This window comes from Petaurus breviceps, unplaced genomic scaffold, assembly GCF_028583685.1.
Source record: "Petaurus breviceps papuanus isolate PSGF00001 unplaced genomic scaffold, PetGlider_PUasm1.0 38, whole genome shotgun sequence".
Lineage (NCBI taxonomy): Eukaryota > Metazoa > Chordata > Mammalia > Diprotodontia > Petauridae > Petaurus > Petaurus breviceps.
In genome coordinates this window covers 13576123-13590492 of record NW_027186304.1, presented here as the reverse complement: position 1 = coordinate 13590492, position 14370 = coordinate 13576123, and positions in this window count along the sequence as shown.

Sequence of the window (14370 nt, the reverse complement as noted above, 5' to 3'; positions counted from 1 at the left end):
ATATATATTTAAACATTTGAATTCCAGATTCATTCCCTTCCTCCCTTGTTACCCACCATTACTGGAAAGATAAGCAGTTCGGTATAGGTTGTAAATGTGTAGCTTATGTGAAACATTAAAATACTTGATATGTTGAAACAGACTGACTATATTTCCCTCCCTCCAATCCCACCTCCCACTAGTTCTATTCTCTACTTTGATCCTATCCCTTTTCAAAAGTGGGTGCTTCCAACTCCCCCCCATCCTGCCCTCCATTCCATCATCCCCTTTCTCATCCCCTTCCTCTCTACTCTCCTGTAGGGTGAGATAACCTATTTAATGTGTATTTCATTCTTTACTTGAACCAAATTCAATAAGAATAAGTTTCACAAATTCCCTTTTGCCTTCCTATTGTTCCCCTGCTTTGTAAATATTTTTCCTTGCCTCTTCTATACAAGATTGTTTACCACATTCTGTCTTTCCCCATCTCCTCTCATTATATTCCTTTCTCACCTCTTAATTTCACCTTTTATCATTCCTTCTTATCACACACACACACACACACACACACACACACACATTCCCTTCTACTATTTTCATACTGAGAAAAGTTTCAAAAGTTACAATTATAGTTTTTCCATGTAGGAATGTTAATAGTTCAACTTTGATAAGTTCCTTATGGTTTCTTTTCCCTGTTTATCTTCTCATGTTTCTCTTAGTTCTTGTATCTGAATGTCAAATTTTCTATTCAGCTCTGGTTTTTTCATCAAGAATGCTTGAAAGTCCTCTATTCCACTGAATTACGACATTTTCCCCTGAAACATGATACTCAGTTTTGCTGGGTGGGTGGTTCTTGGTTTTAATCCCAATCCCTTTGCCCTCTGGAACATCATATTCCAAATCCTTCGATCCCTCAGGGTAGAAGCTGCCAGATCCTGGGTTATCTTGATTGTGTTTCCACAATATTCAAATTGTTTTTTCCTGGCTGCTTGCAATATTTTCTCTTTCATCTGGGAATTTGGAACCTGGCTGTAATATTCCTAGGAGTTTTATTTCTGGGATCTTTTTTAGGAGGTGATCAGTGGCTTCTTTCAAGCTCTATTTTGCCCTCTGGTTCTAAAACATCAGGGAAATTTTCCTTGAGAATTTTTTGGAGGATGATTTCTAGGTTCTTTTTGTGATCATGGCTTTTAGGCAGTCCAACAATTTTTAAATTATCTCTCCTTGATCTGTTTTCCAGGTCAGTGGTTTTTCCCATGAGATATTTCACATTACCTTCTATTCTTTCATTTGTTTGTTTAATAGCATCTTGATTTCTCATAAAGTCATTAGGTTCCATTTGCTCCAATCTAATTCTGAAGCCATGATTCTCCTCACTGAGCTTTCAAGATTCTTTTTCCATCTGGCAAATTTGGCTTTTTAAAGCATTCTTCTCCTCATTGCCTTTTTGAGCCTCTTTTGCCATTTGAGTTAGTCTCTTTTTTTAAGTTCTTATTTTCCTCATTCAGGCAGTTGACTCTCATTTCGTAATTTTCTTTCATTGTTCTCATTTCTCTTCCCAATTTTTCCTCCACTTCTCTTATCTGCTTCTTAAGGTCCTCTATGGCCTTTAACCAGCTCGTATTTTCCTTTGATATTTTTGGTGCAGGAGTTCTCACTTCACTGTCTTCCTCCTGTTCCATGCTTTGATCCTTTTTGTCCCCCAAACAGGAGTCTAATGTTGGGTTCTTCTGTTTACTTTGTTTCCTTTGCCTGGGCATGTTGGCGCTCAATTACTTGACTTTTGGGCTTTTTGCCACAGTAGGACTCTGCTGCCAGACAGGGGAGCTTCCCTCCAAAACCCTGGGGTTTTCTCAGCTGCCAGAGGTATTAGTTAGGAGCCCTTGCTGAATCGTCCACACACTCTGGCAAGCTGGACACACACCCCAGGACCTCCACCCTAGATTGCAATCCAGATCCAAGCAGGTTAAAGTAAGAGCAATTACCCCTCACACTGGTTGCTTAGTCCCTCTACACTCTGCAGACCAGGAGCTGAAGCTGCCACATGGCAGTGGTGGCTGCACTGCAGCCCTCAGAGGCTTCTCGCCCTGGGTCAAAAGCCAGGCACTCCCACTTACCGGTCCCAAAGTCCAGACTGTACTGACCTCTCACTTTGTCCTTTGCATCTATGTGTTGATAAATCTGGAAAGGACCACAACTGCAGGTGATCTGGCGTCCCTCCATCTGGGGGCTGATCAGGCCCACCCTGGTGGTAAAACCTCAGTTGTGGAACTGTGCTTGGCTCCCACAACCCTGAACTGGCTGATTCCTGCCAGCCTGTTGGGCTCTCCTCAGCAGGAGGTTAGCTTCACTGTGTCATTTTGTGGGTTCTGTAGCTCCAAAGTTTGTTTAGAGTCCCATTTTAAATCAACTGGAGAAGGTAGCAGCCAGGAGCCATGGGGAGGACCCGCTTCTACTCCACCATCTTGACTCCGCCCCCATATTTACCTCTTGCATATGAGATAATTTACCCCATTCTGGCTCTCCCCATCTCCTGTCATTATATTCCTCTCCCTCATCTCCCCATCATTATATTCCTCTGTCACCTCTCACTTTCACATTTTAATATCATCCCTTCCTATTAAATTGATCCTGTGCCCTCCATCTATGTTTACCTGTATGCATACATAAACACACTTACATATGTATTCATATGCCCATATTCCCTCCTATATAGACATATGTATATGTATGTGTGTATATATATACATATATGTGTATGTATATATATATACACACACACACATGCACACATTTATATTCCATTCAACTATTCTCATAATGAGAAAAGTTTCAAAAGTTAAAATAATAATTTTGCCATGTAGGAATGTGAATAGTTCATCTTTGATAAGTTCCTTATGATTTCTTTTCCCTGTTTACCTTCTCATACTTCTCTTGCTTCTTGTATCTGAATGTCTAATTTTCTATTCAACTCTCATTTTATATTTATTTTATTTATTTTTATATTTATATTTCATATTCAATTTTCATTATGAATGCTTGAAAATCCTCTTTTTCACTGAATGGCCAAATTTCCCCTTAAACATGATACTCAGTTTTGCTGGGTAGGTAATTCTTGGTTTTAATCCTAGTTCCTTTGCCCTCCAGAATATCATATTCCAAGCCCTTTGATCCCTTAGTGTAGAAGCTGCCAGATCCTGTGTTATCCTGATTGCATTTCCAAAATATTCAAATTGTTTCTTCCTGGCTTCTTGTAATATTTTCTCCTTGACCTGGGAACTCCAGAACCTGGCTATAATATTCCTAGGAGTTTTCTTTTTTGGATCGTTTTCAGGAGCTGATCAGTAGATTCTTTCAACCTTTATTTTGCCCTCTGGTTCTAAAACTTCAGGGCATTTTTCCTTGAGAATTTCTCGAAGGATGGTTTTTATATTCTTTTTTTGATCGTAGATTTCAGGTAGTCCAATAATTTTAAAATTATCTCTCTTGGATCTATTTTCCAGGTGTTATAGGAATGGAATGGAAATTTAAGATCTTCCCAGCCCCTAGGCCATTTGATAGGCTTAAGTGCACCTGGAGCCTGTGGTTATTCAGGAGATAATTTGTGATTGGGCAGTGAGGTCAAGAGGGTTGTTACATTCTATGAGCCAGGAGAATGCTAAATAAACCCTGATATGAGACTTTGTTTTGGGGCTTACTTTGAGAAATATTGTATGATTTGACCAGACTAGACTCTGGGCAGCGATTGAGAGACCCCAGCTTTAAAAAGCCAGATCTTGATGCTTCCCTTTCTGGTAACTGTGACTAGGTATGGATGTATGTAATGGTCAGACAGTTGGAGGCCAATTTGCTTGAAATGTTTCTGTGTGTATACTCTGAAGTTCAGTATGCTGACTTTTCCCCCTGAACTAGGTAAATGACGTGTTTGATTAAAGCAAAATTATTAACCCATTTTGAGTTGCTCTCCTTTAGAAAAGCAGATCTAAGAACTTGTGTTGGCAACCATCCTGGGGATGCTGCGATGCTTGCTGCTACACCAGGTCAGTAGTTTTTCCAATGAGATATTTCACATTGCCTTCAATTTTTTATGTGTTTGGATCTGTTTAATAGTGTCTTGATTTCTAATAAAGTCACTAGCTTCCATTCGCTCCATCTAATTCTGAAGAATGATTCTCTTCAGTGACCTTTTGAGATTCTTTTTCTCCATCTGGCAAATTCGGCTTTTTAAGGTATTCTTCTCCTCGTTGGCTTTTTGAGCCTCTTTTGCAATTTAATTTAGTCTATTTTTTAAGGTGTATTTTCTTCAGTCAGATTCTTGCCTCTATTTTCATGAATTTCTTGCATTATTCTCATTTTTCTTCTCTGTTTTTCCTCCACTTCTCTTATTTGGTTTTCTAAATCCTTCTTAAGCTCCTCCATCACCTGTAACCAATGAATATTTTCTTGGACACTTTTGGTGCAGGAGTTCTGACTTCACTCTCTTCCTCCTGTTCCATGCTTTCATAGTTTTGTCCCCAAAAGAGGAGTCCAAAGTCAGATTGCTCAGCTTGCTTTGCTTCCTTTGCTTGCTCATTTTGTCACTTAATTACTTGACTTGTGAGCTGTTTGCCACAGTAGAACTCTGCTTCCAAAGAGGAGAGCTTTTTCTCAAATACCTGGGGTTTTCTCAGATGCTGGAGCTATTAGTTGGCTGCCCTCTCAGAATCATCCACATGCTCTGGCACACTGGTCATGCACTCCAGGACCTCCACCCTAGACTGCAGTCCAGATCCAACAGGTGATAGCAAGAGCAATTACCCCTCAGACTGGTTGCTTTATCCCCCTACAATGTGCAGGCCAGTAGCTCTGAAGCAGCTATGTGGTGGTGGTGGTTCAGCAGTGGTGCCTCATCCACTTCTCCCTTCATGGGTAGAGGTCAGACTGCACTCCTGGACTCTCTGTTCCCAAAGTTCATTGACCTCTTACTTTGTCTTTGGCATCTATGGATTGATAATTCTTGAAACCGCCACAGCTGCTGGTGATCCACTCTCCTGGAAGTCCCTGTAGCCAGGGCTGGTTGTGGCTGCCCTGAGGCTAAAACCTCAGGCTCATTTGAGGCTGGGCTCTGCTCCCAGAGCATTGCACTGGCCCCTTCCTGATGGCCTGCTGGGCTGTCTTCAGCAGAAGGTTAGTTTCTCTCTGTCCCTTTGTGGGTTCTATAGCTAAAAAATTTGCTTAGAGTCATTCTTTTACATGTTTTGGATGAGGTGGGAGAAGGAGCCATGCAGAAGTCCTGTTACTACTCTGGGTAGGTGATTTTTGGTTTAATCCTAGCTTGTCTGAACTCTGGAACACTACATTCCTGGTTGTTCAGTCCCTTCATGTAGAAGCTGATAGATCTTGTGCTTTCCAGGGTTTATTTACACAGTACTCAAATTGTTTTTTTCTGGCGTCTTGAAATATTTTCTCATTGAACTGGAAACTCTGGAATTTGGCTACACTATTCCTAAGACATTTCTTTTTAGGATCTTTTTCAAGAGGCACTTGACAAATGCCTTCAATTTATATTTGACCCTCTGGTTCTAGAACATCAAGGCAGTTTTCCTTGATAGATTTCTTGAAAGATGATGTCTGGACATTTTTTTTATGGCTTTCAGGTAGTTCTATAATTTAAAAATTATCTCTCCTGGATCTGTGTTTCCAGGTCAGTGGTTTTCCCAATGAGGTATTTCACATTTTCTTTTATTTTTTAATTCTTTTGCTTCTGTTTTATAATTTCTTGATTTCTCATAAAGTCATTAGTTTCCATTTTCTGAATTCTAATTTTGAAGGAATTATTTTCTTTAGTGAGTTTTTGGACATCCTTTTCCATTTGGTCAAATTTGCTTTTTAAAGTATTCTCCTCATTGACATTTTTTTTATCTTTGGTCATTTAAGTTAGTATATTTTTAGAAGTGTTATTTTCTTCAGTATTTTTTTGTGTGTGTCCTTTACCAAGCTGTTGACTACTTTTTCTTGATTTTCTTGAATCACTCTTCTTTTCCATCCCATTTTTTCCTCTACTTCTCTTACGTGATTTTCAAAAATCTTTTTGAGCTCCTCCATGACCTGCAACCAATTCATATTTTTCTTGGAGGCTTTTGGTGTAGGGACTTTGACTTTGTTGTCTTCTGGTTGTGTGTTTTGTTCTTCTTTGTTACCAAAGTAAAATTTTATAATCTGACTTTTTTTGTACTGTTTACTGTTCTTCACAGCCATTTACTTGATTTTTGAGCTCTTTGTTAAGGTAGTATTCTGCTTTCAGAGTGCAGACTTCTCTGCCCCAATTTTCAGGATTTTTGCACACTTATTCTCAGAGCTACTTATGGCCATCTTCTCCTTGCTATTTGTCTTTTGTGGATTGAGAAGTCTGGAAGCCACCACCACTTCCAGTGATTCAGTTCACTGAGAATTGCTCAATACCATTCTGTGCCAGTGTAGGCCACGCTGTACTGTGTTCTGCTCCCAAACTCTTGTGATAGACCCTTCCTGTCATCCTTCCAGACTCTCCTTGGCTGTAAATGGGTTTCACTCTGCCATTTTGTGTGTTCTATAGCTCTAGAATTTGTGTAGATTCTTTTTTATAGAAATTTGTAAGGGTTTGGGGGAGAACTCAAGCAAGTCTCTGCTTTTATTCAGCCATCTCAGGTTGAGGAAATTTTTTTTCTGCAGGGGCTAACTTTATATCCTCCACAAATTGACCCTTTTGTTTCAAAGTAGTGATCGCTACCTTCTGACAACTCACAATCTTCAACATTAGCAATTTTCAACATCTTCTTCAATTTTTTTTAAAGAGGAGAAGCAATCTTGCTGCTACTCCCAATTCCAAGTTCATCATCTGTAAAATGAAACTGTTCATTCAAAAGCAGCCCAAATCTACTATGCTAGTCACATACAGAATCCACTGTTCCCCAAAGCAAATTTTTTCTTCTTATTTCTGATTATTTTTGCTCTCCTACATGTTGCTGACACTAAACATTTTCTCAAAATAAAAGAAAACACAAAAAAGAACAAAAATATTCTTGATTACAATCCTGTGGAACATATCTCACTATTAAGTCCTTCAATAAAACTGAAGGGATAAAAAAAATGCTCTGAATTATTTCTCTATTTCTGACTAGGGGTTCATAAAAGGTCTAAAGGAGAGAACCATTTCTTTTTTAAGACATATTCTCCCTTGTTGACTTGAGCTAACCTAGAATATCAAGTTCAGGGCAGCTAAGTGGCGCAGTGAATAGAGCACCAGCCCTGGAGTCAGGAGGACCTGGGTTTAAGTCTGGCCTCAGACACTTAACACAAAAAACAGCCATGTGACCTTGGGCAAGTTACAACCCCAACTGCTCTCCAAAAAAGCAAAAAAATGAAAAATAAAAATAGAATCTCAAGTTTTTCCTCTTACCTCTTGACATCTTTCTCCATTGCTCAGACTGTCATTCAGTGAAAAAGCATTTATTGAACAATTACTATATGCTAGTCATTGGGCCAAGTGTTAGGAATACATATACAGCCAAGAAGACAATTGCTGCTTCTAAGAAGCTTGCATTCTAATAGAGAAAAACAATATGCATGCTACTATTTAGGTATTTCTCACTCTTTTTGAACTCTTAGTGTGTTCTGGGAAAAGCTAAAGTGGATTGCCATTTCCTTCTCCACCTCTTTTTAGAGATGAGGAAACGAGGGAAAATAGACTTAAGTAATTTGCCCAAGATCACAAAGGTAGTGAGTGTCTGAGGCCAGATTTGAACTCAGGAAGATGATTCTTCCTGATCCCAGGTCTGACACTCTATCCACTGCATCATCTAGCTGCACACAATATGCATAAAGATGTTTAAAAGGTAGAGTGAGAAGAGAAAAAATCCTGCAGAGTTATAATGGAGAAGGATGGAGTTTAGTCTCATCAGAAATGGTGACATGGTTGGGCTGGGTATCTTCCTTAAATTGAGATTCTGGGATGAGCCTTACAATCAGAGAGGAAAGAGTGGCAGTGGGTGCTTCTGAAGTGTGAATTCCAGAGTTGAAACTGTCTTACAAGACGAAAAGTTTTATGGAGTCTGACAGAGAATTTTAGAGTACAGCCCTATAAGAGCAACTGTCTTTGCTGTCATTCTTCATGATCTTCCTTTCTTCCCTTTCCTTTCTTGTTCCCTTTGCCTCATATCCCCTCTTATTTCCTAGCCACCTTTAACCTTCTTTTTTTGAACTCTGTTTTTGAGAATGCATTATCACCACTCTCCTGATGATCCCCAAATTTGTATTTCTGTCTTTTTTTTTGAAATCTAGTTCTGTGTTTCCAGATACGTGTTATATACTTCTTCATCTACATGAACTATCGGAACATCTTGAATTTGTGATATTCAAAATTAAATTCTTTATGTTTTTTTCACCTTCCAAATCTATTCCTTTCCTTTGACTCCTTATTTATATAATAATCATCATTCTCCTACTATTCCAGAATAAAAAGTTTGATTTCCACTCCCACTTTTTACTCCCATCGAGTAAATTGCCAGATGCTGTAACACCTACCTCTACAATATTTCTTGTAGTCATTTCCTGTTTCCATTACTACTACTATATCCCTAAACCAGGTTTTATCTTCTTTCACCTAGATTTAGGATGCTACAGTAGCATCCTAAATAATTTCCCTAACTTTGTTCTGTACCCACACTTTATGCCAAAGCGAAATTAATCTTCTTAAAGTACTATTCTTTTTTTTTTTTTAAGCAATTGGGGTTAAGTAACTTGCTCAAGGTTACACGGCCAGGTGTTTCTGGGTGGGTGCTAAGTATCTGAGCCCAGATTCGATCCCTAGGTCATCCCAACACTGGAGCCAGTGCTCTTACTTGCTGTGCTTCCTGGCTGCCCCATTAAAGCACTATTCTTAACCTAGCACAAAACCCTTTGCTAGATCTCTACTGTCTATCAAGCAAAATATAAAAGCTCTGACCTAAAATTCAGAGCCTTTCTTGATTGACTTCTTGCCTGAGTTACTAGTCTTATCTATGGTTATATTCTAGACATTCTAGAATGATCAATATTCTCTAAACTTTTCCTTACCTTTCCTGTTTATATTGGTCCCTTACCTGGAATGGTATTTTCCAGTCATTAAAATTAAAACTATTCTTTTGTGAATTGTTCAAATGTCTTTTCTTCATTTAGGATCTCTATTATTACTATTATTATTGTAATATCTATCCTTCTAATTCTTTAGGTTTCCAAACTTTTATTTTCTATTTTCTTCAGCACCTGACTTTCACTTACCCCACATATTCAAGTGATTGACAAATCTTGTTGTTTCTATATTCACAAGATTTTCCTCATATATACTGTACTCTCTTCTCCCTCAGGCACCATCCCAGTTAAGGTCCTCCTTACCTTTTTTCTTTAGACTTTTATAATAGCATCGTATTTGGTCTCATTACATCAAGTCTCTTCCCACTCTAGTTGATTCAAGTGATTGTCTTGAAAACACAACTATAAAAATGAAAAATTTACTAAACTCTAGTTATACTCCATTACCTCTAGGATCAAATATAAAATTCTTTGTTTATTATATAGACCTTTTACAGTCTGATATGCCCCCTCCATTTTGGGAATTCTTAGGTATTCCTCCCTACCTCATACTCTACAATCCAGACGTACTGCTCTACTTAATATTACTTTGCATGGTTTCTATACCTGGAATGTATGCCCTCCTCACTGCAGTTTCTTAGTACACCTGATTTCCATCAAAACTCTACTCAAACATCATTTCCAAGAGGAAACCCTTCATGATCATTATAGTTTTAATATAGGTAGCTAGAGGCATTTGGTGGTATAGGGGACAAAATGCTGGGCCTGGAGACAGAAAGCCTGAGTTCAAATCAAGCCTCAGGTATTTATTAGCTATGTGAGTTTGGGCAAGTCATTTAGCTTTTGTTTGCCTTAGTTTCCCCAAACATAAAATGGAAATAATAATATCTCTTGTCTCCCAGGATTGTTTTAAGGATCAAGTAACATAGTAATATTTAGAATGCACTTAGCAAAGAACTTCACATACTATATATATGATACAAATGCTATTATTATTAGTTATCGCATATATTTTGTCCATATTACTTATATACTTGTAGATATGCAGATTGTCTCTAAAAATAAGCTCTCTGTGAGCAAGGAATATTTCATTTTCCTTGTATCACCTAAGCTCAGCATAGTCTCTGACATACAGTAAGCACTTAATACGTTTTCATTAATTTATTGACCTCTTCAATGAGAAATAATCTTTTCCTAAACTAAACTCCCATATCACTTTGTACCTGTTAAATCAACTGTCTCATTCTATATTTTATTATCTTATACTCTTAGATTATAAGTTTCTTGAAGAAAAAGCCTGTTTCTTGTTTATCTTTTGTCTGAATGGTCACTGACATGGTGCTTTGCCTATAGCTTGCAATGAATAAGATAGATCTGCTTTGTATGGGATGAATTATCTTTCACCTGTACAAAAGGAATGTTATTTGAGCTTTCAATGATTTGTTTTTGAAAATGATACACTTCACAAGTCACAAATCTTTACTCCATTAGTTAGATCATGGAGTAGAGTGTCAATACATTTTCAAAGAGATACATATAAATACGTGGAATGACGATTGAAAGATGATAGAGGAAGTCAGTAATTTCCATGCTCTCCCGATTGCCTCCCCAAACAACGGAAATCACCACAAAATAACCATAGAGGAGCAGAAATAAAAGGGTAAAGTGGTTGTCCTCCTAAGACATCTTGAGAGGTCATCAGAGAAGATTCCAGGGGCTGAATTTTGGTTTGAGTGAAGTGGCAAACACCTCCAGATTGATTCCACTGAATCAACAAGAGAAGAGACTAGGCCTCAGGAAATTTTACCTCACAAACTTTCACCTCACAGTCTCAGGAACTTCTATCTCACAAACTGACATCTGAAAAACAGCAGAGGCTGAGTGAGGGAATATTTAAGGATTCTTTGCTTTTTTTGGAAGTCCGGCCTAGTGAAGCTGACCAGTCATGATCCCCAGCTGTCACTGTAGGTGAGGAGGAGTGAGGAAAATTCAGGTAAGTGTGGTTCATCAGGGAGACAGCATGGCTGGGCCTTAGGGGAGGAAAAGAGGAGTCCCTGAGGTTGAACCCCAGATAGAATTCAGAAAACAGTAAAATGGACTTGAGGTATAGGACATTATCCACAATTCAGGATTAAAACTTGATAATAATAAACTTAAACTGATAAAATAAAATAAGACAAATTAAAAAGAAAAAGAACATAACCATTGATAGCTACTTTGGTATAAAAGAAGATCTGAGTTCAAATTCAGAGGAAGATAGTGAAGTAAAAAAAGCCACTCCTATACTAAAGAGTAAAATCAAATGGTCACAAACACAAAAAGAAATCATGGAAGAACTTAAAAAGGAATTAAAAAAATCAAATAATAAATTAAAAGGAAAAATAGAAAAGAAGAAAAAAATCAATCCAAAGAATTATGAAAGGAAAGTTAACCAATTATAAAAAGAGAAAGAAAATCTTAGGGAAGAAAAATCCTAGAAAGCTAGAATTGGGCAAGTGGAATTGAATGACATTATAAGGCATCAACATATAATAAAAACTGGGGCAGCTAGGTGGCATAGTGAATAGAGCACTGGCCCTGGAATTAGGAGGATTGGAGTTCAAATCCGGTCTCAGACACTTGACACACTTACTAGCTGAGTTACCTTAAGCAAGTCACTTAACAATTGCCTTACCTTCCCCCTTCCAAAAAAACAACAACCATATAATAAAAGCCAGAAAAAAAATATTTGAAACATCTCATTAGAAAAACAACTCATTTGAAGAAAAGGTTGAGGAAAGACAATATAAGAATTGTCAGACTACCTGAAAGTTAGGATAAAAAAGCATCTGGATGCAATATTATAAGAAATTATTAAGGAAAACTGCCCTGAAGTACTAGAATAAGAAAATAACATAGAAATTGAAATAATCCACTATAAAGACCTGAAAAAGATCACAGGAAGAAATCTTACAGGAATGTCATAGCCATGTTTGAAAATTCCCAGGTTAAAGAGAAAATATTGCAAGCAACAAGAAAAAAAAAGTGCAGAAAAACAATTAGGATTTTATGAGATCTAGCAGTTTCTACACTAAAAAGATTATAGGTCTTAGAACATTTTATTTCAAAGATCAAAAGTGCTGGGGTTGTATCCAGGAATAAACTATCCAGCAAAATTGAATATAAACCTAAATGAAAGAAAACAAAAGGACATTTTATGAACTGACCTTCAGATATTTGTAACAAAAATACCAGAACACAGGAGACAATTTGACATAAAAAAATCCAGAAGAAATATAAGGAAATCATTGAAGACCAAGTATAAGGCATGGATTAAGGTCAAACTATTCATATGTGATATATGAAAATGTTATTAATATTGGTAATTTGCTATTATTATTAGTAATAGTATTCTTAAAACTGTTATCATTGCCAAGATGTATTGAAAGAATGGTTGGGGCTGAATTGTGTATGATGACGTCATTCTAAAGAGCAAAATTGAGTAGGAAAAGATTAAAAGGTGAAATTATCTCATGAAAATAGGGCATGAAAGGAAGAACTAATGTAGAGGGTGCAGGAGGGTGTGAAGTGCTAGTAACATTGAAACCTACTCTCATCTGGATTGAAGAGGGGGAAAAAAAGTATTTATCTGAAGAGGTATAGAAAACTTCTGAACTTCTAGCGAGATGAGAAAACTGGTGGACGGGGTGGGGGAAGGACTTGTAGAAAGGTGTATATAATAAGATTAGGAGTATAGGTTGAATAGATAAGTGAGGGGCATTTATAGGGGTAGATTAAATATGAGATAAAAGGGTAAGGGGAGAAGACATGCTAACAAGGATAAAGTGAAAATAGAGTCTGAGAAGGAAAATAATGAGTATAAAGTCACAAATAGTAATTGTAGCTTTGAATGTGAATTAGAAAAAGTAAAATTCATTTTGAAAAACAGAAAGTCAATAATATCAAAGGAAATAATGAAAAAAGTTTAAAAGAAGTTTAGCAGTATCAAAACTTGAACCGTATTTTAAGGTAGTAATTACCAAAACTATCTGGTATTGGCTAAGAAATAGAAAAGCAGATCACTGGAATTAAGTAGACATAAAATTTACAGCAGTAAATAAACATAATCTTGTATTTGACAAGTGTAAAGACTTGATTTTGAAATAATAATTCATTATTTGATAAAAAAATATTGTTTGGAAAACTAGAAAGCAGTATGGTAGAAACTAGGCAGAGACCAATTTCTTATACCATTTATTAAGATAAGGTTGAAAGTGATACATGACCTTGTGTAGCAGCAAGCACCCCAGAGTACCCAGGGTAGCTACCAACACAGGTTCTTAGATCTGCTTTTCTAAAGGAAAGCAACTCAAAATGGGTTAACAAGCTTACTTTAATCAATCAAACATATATCATTTACCTAGTTCCGGAGGGCAAGGTCAGTACCCCAAACTTCAGAATATACAGACAGAAGTAACAAGACAAAGAAACAGATCCAGCAGACAGACTTCCAAACTGTCCAACCATAATATCCATATCAAATCACAGTTACCAGAGAGGGAAGCATCAACATCTGGGTTTTCAAAGCTGGGGGGCTCTCAATAGCTGCCCAGAGTCTCATCTGGTCAAATCACACAACACTTCTCAAAGTGAGCCCCAAAGCAAAGCCTCACATCAGGGTCTATATAGCCTTCTCCTGGCTCAGAGAATGTAAACACCCTCTTGACCCACTGCCCAATCACACAGCATCAAGGCAAGGTTTGGGCATTCCTGAAAACCAAGCCTCCTACCACAGGCTCCATGTGACCACATTCAGCCTATTAGGGGGCAGAGTATATTTTCAAATAAAGGAAGGTTCTCAGAGTCTCTTAAATCTATCAAAGGGCCCAGGGGCAGGAAGATCTTTAAATTTGCATTTCTATTACACCTCAATATAAAAAGATTTTATAAGAAAATTAGAATAACATGGCACTTATTACTTATCAGACATTCATAGGCAAATAAATTATGAATAAATAACATATAATAAAAATAGATTTAAAATGGATAATTTCAATTACATGAAATTAAGAAGTATTTGTACAAATGAAAAATGTAACCAAGATCAGAAGGAAAGCAGAAAATTGAGGAAAACTTTATATAGACAATTTATCAGATAGAGATTTCATATATATAAAGAACTTTTTCAAATCTATAAGAGTAAAAGTCATTCCCCAATTGATAAGTGATCAAAAGGTATGAATGGCAGTTTTGTGATGACAAAATCAAAATAATTTGTAGTCATGTTAAATGCTCTAAATTATTATTGTTTAGAGAAATGCAAAC